The following is a 21734-nucleotide window of genomic DNA, read 5'->3' on the forward strand; positions in this document are numbered from 1 at the left end:
ACCCTCCCTTTCCCTTCATTTTATAAAATGGCTGTATACCACATACTGATACACCACGTTAGTGTTTTCATCTGTCATCTTGCTTCTAACCCAAACTCTAGCCAGGATGAGGAGAGGAGAGTACAGATGATATACTCAGGAAACCTGTGACAGGCAGACAGTGGGAGCATTATGGCTGAGGTCTGTTTGTCATAACCCTGTGCTACGGCATCCAGATGGAAGGCAGACATTCCAAAATTGCCTAATTGCTCATACTATAACCTTGATACCCCTTTCATTGCCCCAGACTTAATAAAAATAAAGTAATCCCTTGAAAATGTGTCATAGAAAAAGTGCTAAATGCCTTGGAGCTGAGTTAAGGCTGAGAGCTCATTTTGATTAGTCAATAACCACAAAATTGCAATTAACTGCTGTCACCACAGATCAGACTTTTAGGGTTTACTGTGTTGCAAGAGCCGTTGAATCTTTAAGGTCATTGTAGCCACAGTGGGAACCTCATAAAGAGATCACTGTGGGCTTTAGATCAAAGATAAAGATGCTGCAAAAAAAAAAAAAAAAAATGCCGCCTCCTGCAAATTCTGAGACTTTCTATTACTTGAGTTGATATGGGGAAGCCAAATCTCAGAACACGTGAGAAACAGTCTCTGTGGGAAGGGGTTTTGTATAATACAAATGGGGGTGGAACATCCAGGTCTGGGCATTTCTTTCAGTCCTAAATATTCTGTTTTAATCAAAGGTATCATGTATTAAGTACATCTCTGTGTGTGGCATTGTACAAAGCACTGGGAATCAGATGGTGGGCAATACCAAGTCAATTTCTAAATTTGAGGAGTGAAACATACTTTGGCCAAATAAACATACATGTAGTATAATTATGAATGGTGGCAAGTACTCCGAAGGGAAAAAAAAAGGGAATATGACAGGTTAAACTGACCTTTTGTAAGGGTCAGGAAAGACCTTCTTAAGGAGGTAAGGAGGTAATATTTGCCAATCCTGCAAATATGAAGTTGAAGATGGAAAGTGTTCTCTGATATGTTTAAGTAGTTTTCTTGGGGTGATCACATAGCCAGAGGTTCTGGAGTATCCAAACATTTTGAGAAATAGTGAAGAATTTTGCCAAAAATTAATGTCTTCGAGGCACATGAGTGGCTCAGATGGTTGGGCATCTGCCTTTGGCTCAGGTCATATTCCCAGGGTCCTGGGATAGAGCCCCGCATTGGGCTCCCTGCTCAGCAGTAAGCCTGCTTCGCCCTCTCCCTCTACTGCTCCCCCTGCTTATGCTCTCGCTCTCACTGTCAAACAAATAAATAAAATCTTTAAAAATATTAATTCTTCTATTTTCTAGAAAATACATAGAATTCAAAGATAATAGGCAGAAATTAATGAATTGGAGTCTTTGAAAACCTAAATCTTCTGTTTTAATCAAAGGTATCATGATTGTATAGAAAACAACTCTAGACTGGGTGATGATACTCAAATTATCTGTTGAAAAAGGCATCTAGAACATACAAATAAATTTTTAAAATTCTTAAGGAAAGAAACTCAAATATAAATGTGCAAAGGGTATGTATGGCACAATTCATAGAAGAGCTAACTGAGATGGCTAGTAAATATTTGAAAGATAATGAACCTCACTAATAATCAAGGAAGTGGTAATAAAAACTATCATGGTTTCCCATTTCACACAGAGTAGAATGATAAAAGTTATTAAGCTTTACAATACTAAGTATTGTTGTATTAACTGGAACAATAACTTTGTGAAGTGATTGGGCAATACTAAAGACAAGTGAAGGTACATATATTCTACGACCCAGCCAAATACACAGGGTATATCCCTAAGTGGATATACCCTGGAGAAAGTCTTGCACATGTGAATATAGATGCATGTTAATGGTGTTCATGGAGAACTTCTTATTTTTTTATTTTTTATTTGACAGACAGAGATCATGATTAGGCAGAGAGGCAGGCAGAGAGAGAGGAAGGGAAGCAGGCTCCCTGTTGAGCAGAGAGACCAATGCGGGGCTCGATCCCAGAACCCTGGGATCATGACCCGAGCTGAAGGCAGAGGCTTTAATCTACTGAGCCACCCAGGTGCCCCTGAGAACTTTTATTTTTTTTTTTAAAGATTTTATTTATTTATCAGAGAGAGAGAGGGGGAGAGAGCAAGCACAGGCAGACAGAATGGCAGACAGAGGCAGAGGGAGAAGTAGGCTCCCCGCCGAGCAAGGAGCCCGATGTGGGACTCCATCCCAGGACGCTGGGATCATGACCTGAGCCGAAGGCAGCTGCTTAACCAACTGAGCCATCCAGGCATCCCCTGAGAACTTTTTTAAAAGCAAAAATTGGAAGCAACCTAAATTTCCTAGGAATGCATAAATAAACTGCATTACTGTGAACAATGGTGTTATGAATGGCCTATATTTACATGGATAAATCCCCAAAATATATCATTGATTGTTTCTTTCAGGAAGGGAAACAGGATGACTAGCCGTGAGGTGAGAGGAGTATTTTCATTCTTTTGGAACCTAGATTTTGCACCAGGTAAACACATTTCTTAAAAAGTACAATTAATTTTTTTTTTAAAGATTTACTTTTTTAAAGAGAGAGAGAGAGCATAAGCAGAAAGGGCAGAGGGAGAGGGAGAGAGAATCCCAGGCAGACTCCCTGCTGAGTGTATAGCCTGACACAGGGCTTGATCTCAAGATCTTTATCTGGATGCCGGACTTGATCCCATGACCCTGAGATCATGACCTAAGCCAAAACCAAGAGCTGGACGCTTAGCTGATTGTGCCACCCAGGTGCCCCCCAAATACAGTTAATTTTTAGGGGCACCTGGGTGGCTCAGTTGGTTAAGCATCTGCCTTCAGCTCAGGTCATGATCTCAAAGTCCTGTGATCGAGCCCTGAGTCGGAGGGGGGTCCTTCTTCAAAAGCAGACTCCCTGCTTTTCCCTCTCCCTTTGCCCCTCCCCCTGCTCATGCTTTCTCTCTCTCTCTCAAATAAATAAATAAAAATATTTTAAAAATACAATTAGTTTTTAAAAAAATGTTGAATAATTTTAAGGTTGCGGAGGCTGGTATAGATAGGATCAACCATCTTTAAGAGGTTAAATAACAGACAAAATGAAGAATAGCCAGCTCACTTCTGTTTCTCACATGGTTTCAACAGCTCAGACTGCTCACAGTTTAACTCAGATGAGTCCAGACTTCCCTTATGATTTCCAAACCTGAACCACTGCATTGGCTGGGAACCAAAACCCTTGATTTTCTTCCTACAGTGGAGACACCAGGGGAAGAAAAGTATGTCAAGAACCAGTAAAATATTGGAACCTACACAAGGGAGAGGCTGGGGCCACTGAGTGCTCATGCTCTTTCCAACTCTGAGGGCAAGCACCTGGTATGCAGCGTGAACCCTGCCCTGGGCAGCCTTTTTGGAAAGCCCAGCTTCTCTGGATGATCATCTTGGTAGCTGTTCTCCTTCCTCTCTGAAGTTTGTTTACTTCCTTCAGAAATTTACAACAATGTGCTGGCTGAGTTAGAGTAAAGCATTTTGCTGAAATCTGTTCTATACATTGTCATGATAAGTATATGAACCAGCTGATGTCTACAGTGTAGACAGATCTCTCTCTAATCAGATTCTTTTCCTTTCCTTTCCATTTTCCTTTCATTTCTATTTTCCTTCCCTTCCCTTCCCCTTCTTTCCCCATTCCCTTCTTCTTTCCTCTCTCTCTCTCTCCCTCTTTCTTTCTTTCTTTCTTAATTAATTAATTCCTTCCTCCCTTCCTAGACCTGCTCAGATTTCTAAGTCCTGGTGTGTCTGCGTTCTACTCTTGTTAGGGAGAACTGACTCTTCCCTTGGGCCCTTCCAACTGGAAGAGAAGGCCTAAGCTTTTTTTTTTTTTTAAATTAACTTATATTATTAGCCCCAGGGGTACAGGCCTGTGAATCATCAGGTTTACACATTTCCCAGCACTCACCATAGCACATACCCTCCCCAATGTCCATACACCCTCTCCATACCCCTCTCCCCCTGGCAACCCTCAGTTTGTTTTGTGAGATTAAGAGTCTCTTATAGTTTGTAAGAAGGTCTAAGCTTTAATGCTTAGTTGACAGGGTCTTGGATCACTAGCTCAATCTCTTCTTTCATTAGGTCCCTCTTCTTTGCACTGATTCTCAGTGCTTTGTACAATGTCACATGCAGAGAAAGTACTTAATACGTTCTCTTTGAGGGGTGCCTGGGTGGCTCAGTGGGTTAAGCCTCTGCCTTTGGCTCAGGTCATGATCTCAGGGTCCTGGGATTGAGCCCCCAATTGGGCTCTCTGCTCAGCAGGAGCCTGCTTCTCCCTCTCTCTCTGCTTGACTCTATTCCTACTTGTGATCTCTCTCTCTCTCTGTCAGATAACAAATAAATAAATAAATAAATAACATCTTAAAAAACAAAACAAAACAAAAAACACATTCTCTTTGAATGAAAGAATCGCCCAGAACTGGCTATTACACCTCCATCTGTATTAAATAAAAATCCTTCCTGCGGGGACCGTTTCTCTTGTGTTCTGAGATTTGGCTTCATCAGCTCAGGCAATAGAAAAGTCTCAGAATTTGCACCACTCCTAGGACTGGTGGTGAGGGGGAGTAGTCTTAGGTGATTTTGCAGTGTTAGGAGTATCCTTGAACAACTTTCTGAGTTAAACTGGGAGAGGAAAAGTCTCCAAAAGAAAGGTTTGTATTTCACCTGGACCCCCGCAGGTGGCCAGGCCAGCCTAGGAAGGAGAAGCATCAGGTGCGGTAGTAAAGGAGGAAATGCTGAGGGTGGTGGATTATAGAAGTCTGCTGCTGCCTGAACCTGTGTCCTGAGATGCTCGGACAGAATCCTCCCGCTGCGGTCCAAGCTCAGACGACTCTGCCTAGGCAGGTTGTGCAGGGAGACCTCTGCCCCATGTCCTTAACCGAATTAAAACAAACAAACAAACAAACAAACAAAAAAAACAACCACGTTCTTAACCGAATAAAACAAATCATGGTGGTCCCAGAGCAGGCTCCCTATCACTGGCTGGGGAGACCCTGTAAGACCACAGATGTTTAGAATGTTACAGTGAAGTAAAAGGACAGACTTGTGGCTTTTCCCGCTAACTCTTCAGAGGCTACCACCTGAGGACTTGGTGGGGTGGGGTGGGCAGATTTCTTCCTGTGCACAAGCTCCGCTCTAGTTGCGGGAGTCTCCTCCCCGGAGACAAAGCAACACCATCAAAATAAACGTCTCTTAGAGCTCCTCGTTCTAGCTGTGTCCCGTTATATACAGGGGGCAAATCTGAGGTACACGGTGTCACTGCGGAGTCCACACTCGTCTGCCTTAGCTGCTGAATTTTATTAAGATCTCTTCAAACAGCCCCTGACATTTCCTGGCTCACCTTTGTGAAGAAGGCTCAAAGGCCTAGTGTTCTCCTTCTTAAAATGGAGGCTGACATTGCTAGTCTCTTGTCCAGGGGCTGTCTCCTCTTCTTCCTCACTAAAGAACCCCCGTTTTGCTCAGGGTGATGATGGCACTCAGTTAAATATATCCACCTTCCCCAGGCTCCTTTGCACACAGAGGTTTATGTGGGATACAGTTCCAGCCTGTGGAAGTCACTGAGCAGGATTTCTAGGAGAGGTTTTAGATTTTATTTATTTATTTGAGAGACAGCAAGCAAGAGAGCACTAGCAGGGAGCAGGGGAAGGGGCAGAGGGAGAAGGAGGGAGCCCCATGCAGGGCTGGATCCTGGGACCCTGGGATCATGACCTGAGCTGCAGGCAGACGCTTAACTGACTGAGCCACACAGGTGTCCCTTCTAGGAGAGGTTTTAAAGGGGTGTCTTCTCTGTATACCTTGTCCCCTCCTTTCATGCCTGGAGAGGGAGTATCATTTAGGTCTTAACAATGGTGAGATGGTGTGAATGAAGACTTCTCTTCTCTGCCTACCCACTTCCCTTTTACTGGCGTGCTCTCTCCTTTTCTCTCCAGCACGGTAGCTTTTTTCCAGTGTGCCTTTTCTGCCCGGGAAATAACTGCTGATGCTCCGATGAAGCACTTGCTTGGATTCACCCTCCTGTTCGGCCTTCCAGAGGGAATCCCCTCACAAGCGCAAATTCCTCAGAGAGCTGCAGGATGGGAACTGCAGACAGAACCGGTGAGGCTGTTGCAAACCAACTACACTGATGGCACGTGACCAGAGAAGGTGTGCCTTAGCCCCTAATTATTGCAAAATAATTAAAAAAATGTGACTTCTGTTTGACACGTTACCAGAACAACCAGGAGCCACAGGCCCCTCTTTCTCAGAGTCTTGCTGTCCACACCCAGCCAAGTGTTAGCGTCCTCCCTTGCCCTTCCCAGCATGTGGGGTGGGGGAATGGCTGAAGCAGGCGATGGGGACTAAGGGGTGCGCTTGATGGGGCACCTGGGTGGCTCAGTCTGTTAAGTGTCTGCCTTTGGCTCAGGTCATGATCCCAGGGTCCTGGGATGGAGCCCCATGTTTGGCTCCCTGCTCCGTAGGAAGCCTGCTTCTCCCTCTCCCTCTGCTGCTCCTGCCCCCACTCATGTGTTCTCTTGCATGCTTGCTCTCTCTCTCTCAAATAAATAAATAAAATCTTTAAAAAAAAGAGTGTACTTGTCATGACGAGCACAGGGTAATTGAATTTGTTCCAATTCAAACACAAGAAAAGACTTGGAAGAAAGTATGACCTTGCTTTTCCAGTCACAGTAACATGTCTCTACTTGTGACCAATCAGTGGGTTCCCCATAAGCCCCCCACAAACACCTGGGACCACATACTGCGAAGGGCAAGGGAGGGCTCTCACACCTGGCTGGGTACAGACAGAAAGAAGCTGAGAAGGAGGAGCCTGTGGTCGCTTGTTTTGGTAATGAGTCAAACAGAGGTCACATTTTAAAAATTATTGCCCGGCTAGCTCAGTCGGTAGAGCATGAGACTCTTAAAAATTATTTTGGCGTATCAGAGGAATCCACCCCCATCAAAGCCAAGGCTTTTCTGCATGGTGAAAGTTTACATATGACCCTCCACCTTCATTAAAAGCAATGAATGAATACAAAGCCCACAGCAATGAGGATACCTTCAAAGAACCATCCAGGGATAAGGATGGAATTCCTTCATGGGGGTCTATATTCCACACCATTCATGCAAGGGGCCCTGAGGAGAACCCACATGTATAGATTCAACTTCTACCTCCAGCCCAGACTTCTCTCCCCAGCTTGAGACTGGTAATCCTAACTGATTTCTAGAACTCTCCTATGGACACATCAAACTCAGGGGTCCAAAACTGGACTAATTATTTCCACTTCGTCTCCAGAATCTTTTTGAAAACCCCAGTACTCTCAGGTCTCTTAGGTTTAACTTCATAAACTACTCCTTTTTTTTTAATTTTTAATTTTTAATTTTTTATAGACATATAATATATTTTTATCCCCTGGGGTACAGGTCTGTGAATCGCCAGGTTTACACACTTCACAGCACTCACCATAGCACATACCCTCCCCAATGTCCATAACCCAACCACCCTCTCCCTCCCCCATGCCACCCTCAGCAACCGACAGTTTGTTTCCTGGGATCAAGAGTCTCTTATGGTTTATCTCCCTCCCAATCCTATCTTGTTTCATTTATTCTTCTCCTACCCCCTTAAGCCCCCATGTTGCATCTCCACTTCCTCATATCAGGGAGATCATATGATAGTTGTCTTTCTCCGCTTGACTTATTTCGCTAAGCATGATACGCTCTAGTTCCAAGATTTCATTTCTTTTGATAGCTGCATAGTATTCCATTGTGTATATATACCACATCTTCTTGATCCATTCATCTGTTGATGGACATCTCGGTTCTTTCCATAGTTTCACAAACTACTCCTTAATGACACTGAATTTTTTTTTTTTTTTAAATTGGGGCAAAATTCACTTAACAGTAACCATGAACTATTTTAAAGTGTACTATTTAATGGCACTTAGTCCATTCACAGTGTTGTATGACCATCACTTCTGTCTAGTTCCAAGACATTTCCATCATCCACAAAAAGAAATACACCCATTAAGCCGTTGCTTTCCATCTCCCCTCCCCTCAGGCCCTGGAAAACACTTGTCTCCTTTTTTTCTCTCTGGATTAGCCTATTCCGTATGTTGAATGTAAATGGAGTCCTGCAGTCTGTGATGACTTGTGTCTGGCTTCCTTATTTCAGCAGAACGTTTTCAGGGTTCACCCATGTTGTAGCATCAGTGCCTTTTTGTGGCTGAATAATGTTCCACTGTATGGGTCGACCACATTTTGTTTATCCATTCATCAGTTGATGGGCATTTGGGTTGCTTCCACTTTTTGACTATTGTGTGTAGTGCTGCTGTGAACATTCATGTACCAGTATTTATTTGAATTCTTGTTTTCAACTTCCTGATACATACCTAGCACTGGGATTGCTGGGCCAAAGAGTCATTCTCTATGACTTGTTGAGAAACTGCAAAATGGTTTCCTGCAGGGGGCCATGCCATTTGATATTTACACTTTATCCTTTGAATTTTCATAGCAACGTACAAAGTTTTGATCTCACTATATCCTTACCGACGCTCCTCCTGCCCACCTTTTAAAAAATGGTAGCCATCTTAGTGGGTGTGAAGTAGTATCTCATTGTGGTTTTGATTTGAGTTTCCCTCATGACTCATGGTGTGAAACATCTTTTCAGGTGCTTGCTTGCCATTTGTACATCCTCTTAGGAGACATGTTTATTCTCCTTCTCTGTTCATTTTTTATAATGTCCCTGACTTTTTACTGAGATGGGGGTTTGAATCTCGGGCTGCAAGCCTGGAGTGTGGGGGCTGTCTCTCCATTGGGTACCCAGTAACTGGAGCAGGAGGAGCAGTCTCTTCCGGACTTGTTTTCTTATACTTTTTTCCAGTGGGGAGTTATACAGAAAACTGATCAGGGCTCTCATGAACATTTTGTCTTGGTTCAGGGCTCTATAATCCACACAGTCATCCAAGTTAAAACCTCGTGGTGGGGGCACCTGGGTGGCTCAGTGGTTAAAGCCTCTGCCTTCAGCTCAGGTCATGATCTCAGGTTCCTGGGATGGAGCCCTGCATCGGTTTCTCCGCTCAGAGGGGAGCCTGCTTCCTCCTCTCTCTCTCTGCCTGCCTCTCTGCCTACTTGTGATCTCTGTCTGTCAAATAAATTAAAAAAATCTTAAAAAATAAAACAAAACATTTGCTGTGATCCTTCCCTCCTCCCCTTCCCTGGCTTCAGTGACTGTGGCTCTTCCATTATCAGCAACAGCCAAATGCACAGCTCAACTTTGGAAACAATACTGAAGTTTATGGCGATGTAATTTTAATCTGACCTTAATCCTGGCTTTATTTTACACTAATACCCGTATTTCCCCTTTATTTCTAGTTCTTCATTTAAGAATTTTGTCATGTGGCACAGAGTTTTGCGAACTGCCTCTAACTGGCTTTCTTGAATCCAAGGTGAAAGTAAAAGTTAAAACAAGTCTTATGTAGTCTAACTTCTATATTATTCTGTAAAAACAACGCAACTTTTATCATTTGCTAAGCACTCTTAAGATACGTGCTTGTGGAAATGTAGCAATGGCTCCAACAAGCAAACATGTAAAGAGTAAAATAAAAATAGCCTATAAACCAATCCTGCTAATATTTTGTCAAGTATCTTTTCAGCTTTATCTGTGTCTGCACTATTTGCTTTAAAAAATGGGATTATTTTGTAAATCTTTTCTATAACCTATAATTTTCATCTAACAATATATCGTGACCATTTTCTTTCACAGTCAACTAGACTTCCATGGATGTAAGTTTTTAAATATTATGTGCATTATGTATCACTGGAGTAGCCTGTTAAAATAAAGATTCCAAGTCCTACTCTCAGAGATTCTGATTCTGTAATCTGGACCCGAGCCCAGAAATCTGTATTTTTAACAAGCCCCTGTATAATTCTTTTTTTTTTTTTTTAAATTTTATTTATTTATTTGACAGAGAGAGATCACAAGTAGACAGAGAGGCAGGCAGAGAGAGAGGGAGAGGGAAGCAGGCTCCCTGCTGAGCAGAGAGCCCGATGCAGGACTCGATCCCAGGACCCTGAGATCATGACCTGAGCCGAAGGCAGCGGCTTAACCCACTGAGCCACCCAGGCGCCCACCCCTGGCTAATTCTGATGCAGGCTGTTCCTTGACACTTTGAGAATCACCTTCCTATACCAATGACTGTAACTCTTGCCCAATTTTCCATTGTGGGAATATACCATTAGCGATTCAACCAATTATTTCTTTTGCATTTTTTCCAGTTTTATTAACACCTGCTATAAATATCCTTATCCCTACAATTTTGCCCTCACGCACGACTGAGTGTTTCTTGATTGTACTCAGACTGGGTGGTTTGTAAAAGTGATGGTGCTTGATAAATGCTCTTAGAATGGAAGACTGAAAGCGTAGAGAGGGCCTCTCAAGAAGCCATACTGGGGCCCAAGAGAGATGGTTGAGAGGAGGTAGGGTCTGCTACTAAGGCAGCTGAGAGTGGGAGGGAGTGAGATTCAGCTTCCATCTACTGGAGGCTAGAAGCCAAACAGGGTCATACACCTGGGCCCAGCCAAGAAGGTGTTCTACTTCTCTAGAAACCAAAAGAGGAACGAAAGCCATCCCTCCTACTGAATGCTTCAAGTGACCCATCAGTCTTGGGTCAAAGGAGAAGGGGTAATGCAAGGAGAGAGACAACAGGGAGACAGCTCGGTGTGCCTGTCCCAGTTCACCTTGTGGAAGAGAGAGGTCAAGAGCACAGAATGAAAGCATTCTTTTCCCTAAAACTCTCGGAGAGACCCTGAGGCACAGGCAGAACTGCTGTGCTGCTGGGATGTCAAATCCTAAGACTAGTACCGAGGAAAGAGGGAAGAGGCATTGGCACCACTGAGGTGTGTGACATGGTCAGGTTGGGTGTTCTTGGAACTTCAAAGGAAACAGTGTCCTTTGGTCTCAGAGGCTGCATTCACTCATTCACTCATGGGATGTTACGTGATGGCTCAGAGGTAACCCTACAGAAGGTGCTGTGTGGTCTTGGCGTAGTTTCGCAGACTGTGTCAGGCTCCACAGGGAAGAGGAGGTCAACGCCAGGAAAGAGGACCATCGGGGCACTGTGGCAAAGGACTTGTTTGTGACACACTTCCTTTTAGGGGCTTCCTCGGAATTACGTGGCAGGAGGGGAAGGGTGAGGACGTGAGCCAGGTACCCTGAACCTGAAAGTTCTATGGCAGAAGCCAGCCAGACACAGGTAACTCGTGGGCCAGAGCTACATGGGCCTGGCCCAGCTCTGAGGCTGGGGAGTAGAGGCTGTGCGTGGAAAGGATTGCTCATCTCTGTGTGGTGTGTGTGACCACGGAAGTGGGTGGGGGAGAGGGCACCTGCCAAATCACTTATCAGAAGCCCCCATAAGTGACCAGAATATGGAAGTTATTTCTAGGAAGACGCAGTCTCTTATCTCATTTTGAGGTGAAGGAAGCTGATTTCCCCTTTCACCCCCATTCCCACTGCTCCCCACACTGGGTACACTGAAGGTGGATTCTTGCCCCTGCTTTTGAGTCAGTTCTAGTGAAGCCCACTCACTAGAGCTTCTGCTTCAGGTCAGAGTGTGAAAGTGGGGGAGCGGAGGGAAATCGGAGGCTGAGGGCACTGCTGAGGGGGTGGGTGTCCCTGTAGTACAAAGAAATGTAAAAAGGGCTTATGAGCATATAGGGTGACTTGGGGTGGAAGGAGGGGGACAGGTGCAGTGAGGAAAGCGAACAGCTTCTAAGCATCTGGGTTGGTCCTAGAAAAAGCCCAAGAGAGTCCAGAACCGGATATGGTGGCTTCCTGTTTGACATCTCACACAGCTCTGCAAAGAGCAGCTGTGTTTACCAGCCAGGTTAAGACCGCCACAAGTATCGGCTGTTCATTAATTTGTAAATCAACTGGAGGAGTACAGCCATCTTCAAAACACTGGGTTCTGAGCTGCAACTTTGAGCAGTATTTTTGTGTTCAAGGAAGAGAAAACTGACTTAGAGCAGTGCAGACAGTGAAGGCTTCTCTTTCCTTGTACTGAGAGGTCTGGAGGGGAGCGGTCGAGGGCTGCTGTGGTGACTGCCTAGTGCTTCTCATTAAATGAGTATCTGACTTCTGTCTGTAAGCATCAAGCTTTCAGCCTTAGGCTTATTGCTTCCTTGTTACAAAACAGCTATAGCTACTCCTGGCATCACATCTGTTTTCCTTCAGGAAGAAAGAAAATGAAGAGGGGAAAACCAAACAAACAAACAACTATCCCAGACGCTTATTTACCTCTTGTTGGCGAGAACTTCCTCAAAATTAGGCCTTTCTGAGACGCCCAGGTGGCTCAGTTGGTTAAGTGTCTGCCTTTGGCTCCAGTCATGATACTGGGGTCCTGGGATGGAGCTCCACATCTGGCTCCCTGCTCCGCAGAAAGTCTGCTTCTCTCTCTCCCTGTGCCTGCTGCTGCTCCTGCTTGTGCTCTCTCATTCTGTGTCAAATAAATAAATGAAATAAATAATTAAATAAATACAACATTAAAAAAAAAAAAGAGAAAGAAAATTTTGCCTTTCTGTGAGAAAACTTAGCAAAACACATTTCCATCCTCTCAGCAAATTTGTTTTGTTTTGTTTTGTTAGCAAAACAAGAAGGTGGCAAATAGGTTTCATAAAGGTAACTCGTAGATCTGCTCATCATCCATCAACATTATTTCTTGAATTTGTTCAGTCTTCCTTTATGTTCCTCATAAACTTTTTTTTTTTAAGATTTTATTTGTTTATTTGACAGACAGAGATTACAAGTAGACAGAGAGGCAGGCAGAGAGAGAGAGAGAGAGGGAAGCAGGCTCCCTGCTGAGCAGAGAGCCCGATGCGGGACTCGATCCCAGGACCCTGGGATCATGACCTGAGCCGAAGGCAGCGGCTTAACCCACTGAGCCACCCAGGCGCCCCCTCATAAACTTTTATTATGTTCATGTGCACATATTTAACATGTTAGATTTGCTCCTAGAGCCCTATACTTTTCTTGCTGTTATCACTTTAAAAATACAATTCTGATTTGCTGTATAGGAATTGATTTTTTTGTGTATTGATCTTTTTTTTTTAAAGAATTTATTTATTTATTTGATAGACAGAGATCACAAGTAGGCAGAGAGGCAGACAGAGAGAGAGGGAGAAGCAGGCTTCCTACTGAGCAGAGAGCCCGATGCGGGGCTCGATCCCAGAACCCTGAGAATGACCTGAGCCGAAGGCAGAGGCTTAACCCACTGAGCCACCCAGGTGCCCCTGTGTATTGATCTTATTGAGTCTCATGAGTTATAATACTTTGTAGATTCTCTTGGGTCGTCTGTATTGACAGAGATAGTCACATCATCTGTGAAAATTGGCTATTTCATCTCCTTCTCCAATCCTTATAACATTTATTCCTTTTTCCAAACTTATTGCTAGGTTAGGACTGGCAACATACATACAATGTTGATTTTAAATGGACACTGGAGAGGTAAGATTGTACCAGTAAGATTTTTGCTGTTTTCTTCTTAACTGTTGGTGCACACCAGAGAGATGCTTCATATTAGGATAGTGGCTGTAGAGAGGAACACAACTGACTAGATGATGTTTAGGAAATAGCGTCAAAAGCACCTGCCGATTGACTGCACTTGTAGGTTGAGAAAGGGGAAGGAGCCAATTTCAAAAAGAAATATTTTATTTTGACATCATTTCAAGATTTCAGAAAAGTTGAAAGAATGATACAGAGAGGGACACCTGGGTGGCGCAGACGTTACATGTCTGCCTTCAGCTCAGGTCATGATCCTTGGGATTGAGCCACACATCGGGCTCCCTGCTCAGCGGGAAGCCTGCTTCTCCCTCTCCCACTCTCCCTGCTTGTGTTCCCTCTGTCTCTATCTCTCTCTGTCAAATAAATAAATAAAATCTTAAAAAAAAAAAGAATGATACAAAGAATTACTGAATAGCCTCCACCAAGTTTCCACATGTCAACATGTTACTATATTTTCTTCTCTCTGCCCCTCTCATTTAAGGGAAACTTGCAGATATATTGCCTTTTTACACCTAAATGTTTCAGTGTGCTTTCCCAAAGGAAGACATTCTCTTTTAAGGACACGGTACCATTATTAAAACCAAAAGTTAATATGACTATGAGGCTGTTATATAATCTACAGAACTTATTTATATTTCTTGTTTATAACTAACCAAGATCGTGTGTAGCATTTTCTCCTGTCACTTTTTTTCCCCTAAGATTTTATTTATTTATTTGTGAGAGAGAGAGAGAGTACACACAAACAGGCAGAGTGGCAGGCAGAGGCCGTGAGATAAGCAGGCTCCCTGCCGAGCAAGGAGCCTGATGCAGGACTAATCTCAGGACCCTGGGATCATGACCTGAGCCAAAGGCAGTGGCTTAACGACTGAGCCACCCAGGCGTCCCTGTCCTATCACTCTTTTAATTCCCTTTATTTATTTAAGTAGGCTCCACACCCAGCATGGAGCCCAATGCAGGGCTTGAACTCAGGATCTTAAGATCAAGACCTGAGCTGAGACCGAATCAGATTCTTAACCAACCGAACCACCCAGGTGCCTGCCCCTAATTTCCTTTAATCCGGAATAACTTCTGAATCTTTCTTTACATTTCATGACCTTGACATTTTTAAGAGTATAGGCCAGTTATTTGGTAAAATGGTCCCCAGTTTGGGTTTGATGATTCATCATGATCAGATCCATGTGATGAACTTTGGACATGGAGATCACAGAAGAGATGCTGATTTCTATGTCACATCAGGAGGCACTTGCTGTCAATGTCCCATTACTGGTAATGTCACATTGATCTTTTGGTTAAAGTCATACCTGCCAAAGTAAAATAGTAACTTTACTATTTTAATTAATAAGTAATTCTACTATAATTAATAATAATCTGTGGGGAGACCCTTTGAAAGTATATAATATTCTGTTCCTCCTCAAATGTTCACCTACTAGTAGGGAGAGTTCTTACCTATCAGTGTTATTGTGAGGATGGATCTAACAGGAAATACCAATGGATTCTAAGTAAAATTGGGGAAGGGAGGGGTCAAGAGTGATTCCCAGACTTTGGATCTGAGTGGTGGTGCTGAAGGGGGAGAGTGGAGGAAGGAACAAGTATGGTGGGGAGAAGATGAACCAATAGTTCTGTTTTGGGACACCTGGGTGGCTTAGTTGGTTGGACAACTGCCTTTGGTTTAGGTCATGATCCCGGAGTCCCGGGAGTGAGTCCCTCATCGGGCTCCCAGCTCCACGGGGAGTCTGCTTCTCTCTCTGCCCTTCTCCTCACTCATGCTCTCTCTCACTGTCTCTCTCTCAAACAAATAAGTAAAATCTCAAAAAAAAAAAAAAAGTTCTGTTTTTCACACAGTTGCATGTGTTATGTCTATTGGACATATATGGAGAGTTTGGGTGGGCAGGTTGGAGCACTGAGAAAGGGTCAGGGCTCAAGACGGCCATCTCTAGCTATTTGGGGCTGAAATGAGATAAGACACACGAACTTCACTTGGGACTCTCTAAAGGGCTGTGTGTGCACAAGTGGTAAATGACTAGATGCTTCCTCTTGGTTGCTGTACCAAATATGCTTGTTAAAATTTTAGTAACTAAAACTCTCTCCCCATATTCTAATTGATCTTCTGTTCAATAAATTGCATAATCCAAGTTTTAAGAATTTACATACTTAAAATTGAAATTCAGTAAAACTGTTATTTTAAAACAAAATTATGTCTTCTTTTTTAAAAAAAAAATTTAAAAAGATTTTATTTATTTATTTGACAGAAAGAGATCACAAGTAGGCAGAGAGGCAGGCAGACGGAGAGGAGGAAGCAGGCTCCCCAGCAGAGAGCCCGATGCGGGGCTCAATCCCAGTACCCTGGGATCATGACCTGAGCCAGAGGCCGAGGCTTTAACCCACTGAGCCACCCAGGTGCCCCCCAAATAAAAAAGTAATTTTATTTTCCCTGTATTGCTCCCTCCTGTGGGGGAAGAATAAAATTGCTCTGGACAGCTTTTCAGGGACATTAAGAGAACCCAGTCAGGACACCAGAGGGCGCCATACAGACAGTATGTGCCTGCAGGAAAACTAAAAGGTAACAATATAGAGTTCCCAAATTCCTTGCCTTTCTCTCTCCCATAATTCATAAATCAGGGATCCTGGTATCTGATCTGCACAGTACTTCTACTCTTAATGAACTGTGCATGAGCTGGAAGGGCATCTGGATGTGGGGAAGGGAGCAGGCTGTCCTGCATCTTGAAAACAAAGAATGATGGCACCTGGGGTCAGAGCTGATGAAATGTGTTCAGAACTGATGAAATCTGTATGAAACTCTCCTCCCCCAGACTGCTAGCCCTCTGATTCACCCAGTCACCCGAAGAGTGTTTGATAAAAGAGGAGAGGGAGATGAAAAAGCTACATTATCACCTCTTCCTCATAGCACTTTCCCAAGCTCTTTTAAAAATTTCAGCTTCTCTCCTTAGCTGTTCTTCCTCTCTAATGTTTTGTTTCAGAATTAGCTGAATTTCCTCTTTAACTAGCATTTTGCTTATCTTATAGTTTTTTGCGCTCTGGAAAATTTATGCCCTATAAATAAATAAAGGTATTATTATTATGTAGCTCTATTCAGAGCATTAGTTGAAGGGGAGAAGTGACATTTTTCTTTATTTGCTTAGAAATGCATTACAGTCACCATAGCTCTCCTCCAGCCTTGGATTAATGGCATAATTATTCACACTGGGCAACTGAGATGGAATGAGTTTAAACTTGGCATGAATTAATATACTAAAATATGCCTCCTGTTCTCTCATTGCCTAATTAATTCTGAATTATGAAATTACCTTTGAGCTTCCCAAAAAGCATGGTCACTGGATTTTAGTGCAATTATTCTTTCTTTGCAATAAAAATCAAGCGATTTGATAATTATAGGCTGTTTGAAAAGAGAATGTTCATTTGAGCATCCTGGGAGAGCATAAGAGAGCTTTCTGGAGGTTTTATAGTGAAGAACCTGCACATGATGCATGTGTAAGAGTCCTAAAGGAGACCGAACTTGGTGTGAGCCAGCTTTACCATGAGGGAAGATGGAAGGCTTAGGAGCATTACCCCAAGTCTTCCTGCCAGTCTTGTACCTCAGTGTCTGAAATGTCCACTCCAAAGGGCATGCCTTTTGATTAGGACACCGTCTTCAGAGGTTCCCAGTTAAGTATGAATGAGCTGCCCTTGGAGAAAACATGGTGATCCACTGGTGCTGTGGAAGAGAACTTGCCATTCTATGACTGACCTGCTGCACCCTTGCTAGCTGCCCCTTTAAGAGAGGAAGAGTCACTGTTGTGAATTATTGGAACTGGAGATACTAACTGGAACTTAATAGGTAATCGTTGGAACATAGCGACATAAGAGGCACAAGCAGAGCCCCTTCAACCCTCTCTCTCTCTTCCATTCTGTGGGGATGTGTAAGTGGATTCAAGACCACTCTCTTCAGCTGACTTTCTTCCTAAAGTTTTCTAGAGAAGTTAAGATCCTAAGAATTGGATTCAAGACTTGAAGGAGAAGCCCGAGCCCTAGAGTCTTAGTCAACCATTCTTAAGATTTCAAACTGGAGCATTAAGCACTCAAACAACTATTAGTAGCATTTGATTATTTCTTATTCCTTATCTGTGGCTCCCTTAGGATCCTCAGGGAATTGGGGGGAAGAGAATAATTGGCATTGTAGGATTTTAATATTTTTCTTTGGATTCCTGGTGATAGTGCAGTTAAACAGTATCAATAGAAAAACTCCGATAGAAAATCTGGCAATATGCATCACTCATCTAGCATCAGTTGGTTTATCACATTACCTTGAAATGACCACTTTTTTTTTTTAAAGATTTTATTTATTTATTTGATAGACAGAGATCACAAGTAGGCAGAGAGGCAGGCAGAGAGATAGGAGGAAGCAGGTTCCCTGCTGAGCAGAGAGCCCGATGCGGGGCTCAATCCCAGGATCCTGGGATCATGCCCTGAGCCGAAGGCAGACGCTTTAACCCACTGAGCCACCCAGGCGTCCCTCCTCTGATATCTTTGTCCATGGATTTTCAGTCTGTTTTCCTGGACTCTCCTCTTCCCAGGACTCTTTTTCTTTATCTATGCTTATTCCCTAAGTGATGTCATTGGGTTCTATGGTCTTAAATACACTGCCTGCATCCTGATGACTCTTGTACTATTAATTCCTGTTGCAGTAGCAAATTACTCCAATTTCCCAATGCCTTACAATAAACATCTGTTTCTTGTTAATGGTATATCAATGCCATGAGTCAGCTGTGTCTCTGCCTAACTTGGTGGGATTAGTGTGACTTCTCATTCTAGACTCAGTAGCCCTTTTCTGGACACGTTGTGCTCATGGCAGAGGGCAGAGCAAGAGGGAGAAACACAAAACATGAAATCCCATTTAAGGCTTTTGCTAAGCCACGTACTTGCCCTCCCATCTCATTGACCAAATCCTAACCTTATGTAAATATGTGAAATGGACACATATTTTCCCTTCAAAGGGTGCACAGATGACTCATATGACAGAAAATTAGTGAACTGTCTGGTCAACATTGCCATAGAGATATCCACTAAGCATGTCAGATTTATTATATCTCAAACAATACTCCTGGGTCTTCCAGTCACCCCAGCCTGGATGTGTTGTCCTCTCAGTAAACACCATCACTATTCTCTCAGGTGATCAGATCCTAACCTACAAGTGTGCTTTGATTCCTGCCCCCACCCCCGCCCCCGCATAAGCTATGCAAGAGCAGGTTCTGCTGGTTCTACCTTCAATATATCCCAACTTATAATTGCCACCATCACTATCATCCCAACAGTCTCCCGGCTGGTTTCCCTGCTTCTTCTTGCCTTCCTACAGTAAACTCCTCACACAGCAGGCAGAGAGATCTTTGAAGAATACAAATTATATATTGTTAGTCCCCTACCCCAAACCCTCCAGGGCCCTGGTTTCTACACAGCCACCAGCTTTCTACCTGGCCAAGTCAATAGTCAGCTCAGATTGATAGGAAGATCAATCTCAGATACTTAGACAAAAGTGTAAATTAAACGACATTTACTCATCTAAAAAAGTTACAGGAAGGCAGTCCTTACACTCAGGCTATATGGCAAAAGTATCAGCAGTATTTTCCTGGACAGGTGGCAATTGCAAGCTTTTAGACCCTAAAGTGCCTCATCAATCAGCCAACATTTGCGGCAAGCAATGTCTGAGGAGTGGTGGTCACATCTGAGTTTTTGGAAGCTCCTCTATTTCCAGATCTACCCTACAAGGCTGGAAGAGTATCTGCTGGTCTAGATTGTGGGTGAGCCCAACCAGGTACACTCAAGGTCATCTAATATACAAGATCACCGCAAAGAGCAGTAAATACCATATATTCAGGCATAAATACAGTGCTCACATAGAACCACCAACCTCCCCGCAGTTAACATAGCCTGATCCAAGTGACTCCTGAACTTCATGGTATATAACGAGGGTCTGTTAGGAGTCCCTGGGAGTTATGCTAATTGGCCTTCAATGTGACTCTGAGTCCTCTCCTGCAGTCCCCCATCATCCTCCAAATAAAATGCAAAGTTCTGAAAGTGGTCTTAAGATTCAACATGCTTTGGCCCTGATTAAGTGGTCTCTCCTACTCAGGTCACACTGTCTCCTTACTGGTCCTAGAATGCTCCGAGCTCATGTCTGTCTCAGAACCTGTAGTGTATCATCCCTCTGACTGGATGCTCTTTTCCTAATTCCTCAGATACTCTCATTTCATTTGGGTACCCTTCCAAATGTCACTCCTTAGTGAGGATGTTTTAGCATCCAATATAAAATAGCCTCTACTCCAATTCACATCATTTTATATTGCCTTTTAATATTTTTTAAGAAAGTTTCTTTAAGTAATCTCTATACACAACATGGGACTTGAACTCATGACCCCAAGATAAAGAGTTGCGCTATCCCCTGACCGAACCAGTAGAATGAATCATTTAATGCATGAGGGATTGAATGAGACACACAACAAATAAGCTACAAGAGGGATAAGGAGAGTGTCTAGATGATAATAATTATGATAATAGCACAAAGAAATATGTTATCATTTTACAGACAAGGAAACTGAGGTGTAGAGAGTTTAGGTATAGTGTCTATAGTTGATAGGGGGCAGAGTCAAGGCTCAGACTCCAAGAAGTCCATGCCAAGGCCACCCATTAAAGCCTGGTCATGTTGCCTCCAGTATACTAAAGCACTGGTTTCTGAAATGGGGGTGTGTGTATCCCAGGGGAGGATGAGGTGAATGAAACTTTGGGGTCTGGCAGGACCATTTAAATGCCTATTTCTGCTCTTTTGTAAACTTACGTGATTTTAAGTTGTTTTGCATTGGTTTTGTAATGTATTCAGTTATGAGGGTACCACTGGTTCCACACATATTTTGTTACTAAATAAATATTCACAGATATGGCATGCATGCTCCAAAAATGTGTGGAGGCCACTTAACTAAGTTGCTGTCCATTTTGGGAAGGGGCTGAGCAGGATGGGGCACTGGGTGTCAGCAGTGGTGAGGAACACGGAAGGAAGGGGAAGGGCATTAGCTCTTGGCACCTGCAGCTGGAGTCTGGGGGTGGGCCTCACACGGAGCATCAGTTTCTTCAGCTATGTGCCTGGCGAGACAGCCCCACTTGCCATCCCCACAGCAAATATGACTTTCTGAATTAGCTTCTGAACGGCACTGGACACATAACCAATGGAAACGAGAACCTCTAAGGAAGTGCTTCTCCTCCAAATTCAGGAGAGGGCCAGTCTGGGAATGACTTCCTAGTTCCTCCCTCTTACCCTTGATCCTTCATGCATACTTGCACATGTGGGAGTACACACACAACTGTGCAGACACACATCGCCACCCTTTCAGAATGTGAGCGATTAAAGAAATGATTTAGCCTAGTTCTTCCATTCTGTAGGTTAGAGCTGGGAAACACAGCTTGTTTGTGGCAGGACGGGGACTAGGTCCTCCTGATCTGATTTCTAGCCCTTGGACTTCCCAGCCTTCCAGGGAAGCCTCACTTATACACCTTTTCTTACAGGACAGCTTTTACCTTGAAGGCTGGTCCCATTCTCACAATACTGGGTCTTTGGAAGGTTGGAACCCCCGAGACCCTCAGTAGGCAGGGTCCCTGTGGTTACACTGCCCACTTCCCTTCATTTCAATATGATGTGATCCTCAGATGCGTGCAGTACGCCCCGAAGTGTGAATGGCTCTGTGGCCTTTACATACCTTCTCGTCAGTTCTCCCTGCCTGGGCCTCCAGACGACAGCTCCTTGCTGCCTTCCAGAGCAGGAACCCAAGCAAGTACTAGAAGCTTAATTGATCTGGATGTTTGGAATCAAACTTCATTAGCTCAAATTACTTCAGTTTGCCTAATTTGTTTCTCTATGTGAGCTCTGATAAGCTTGGTTTAACATCTTCTAAACTGTGGTGTTTATCATCATCAGTGCCTACTCAAATTACTCCTGCAGAGTAATGGACCAGGAGAAAAATTGTTTAAAAGGTGTAGCTATTTTGCATTTTTATACAAACGCAGAGAATGTGGAGTCCAAGTCACTAGATTAGCGCATTTATTTCCGTAGGACGATTCTACTTTTTAAAAATGGAACTCAGTCCGAAAAATCCCTTCAG

Source organism: Mustela lutreola, chromosome 7 (genome assembly GCF_030435805.1).
Source record: "Mustela lutreola isolate mMusLut2 chromosome 7, mMusLut2.pri, whole genome shotgun sequence".
Lineage (NCBI taxonomy): Eukaryota > Metazoa > Chordata > Mammalia > Carnivora > Mustelidae > Mustela > Mustela lutreola.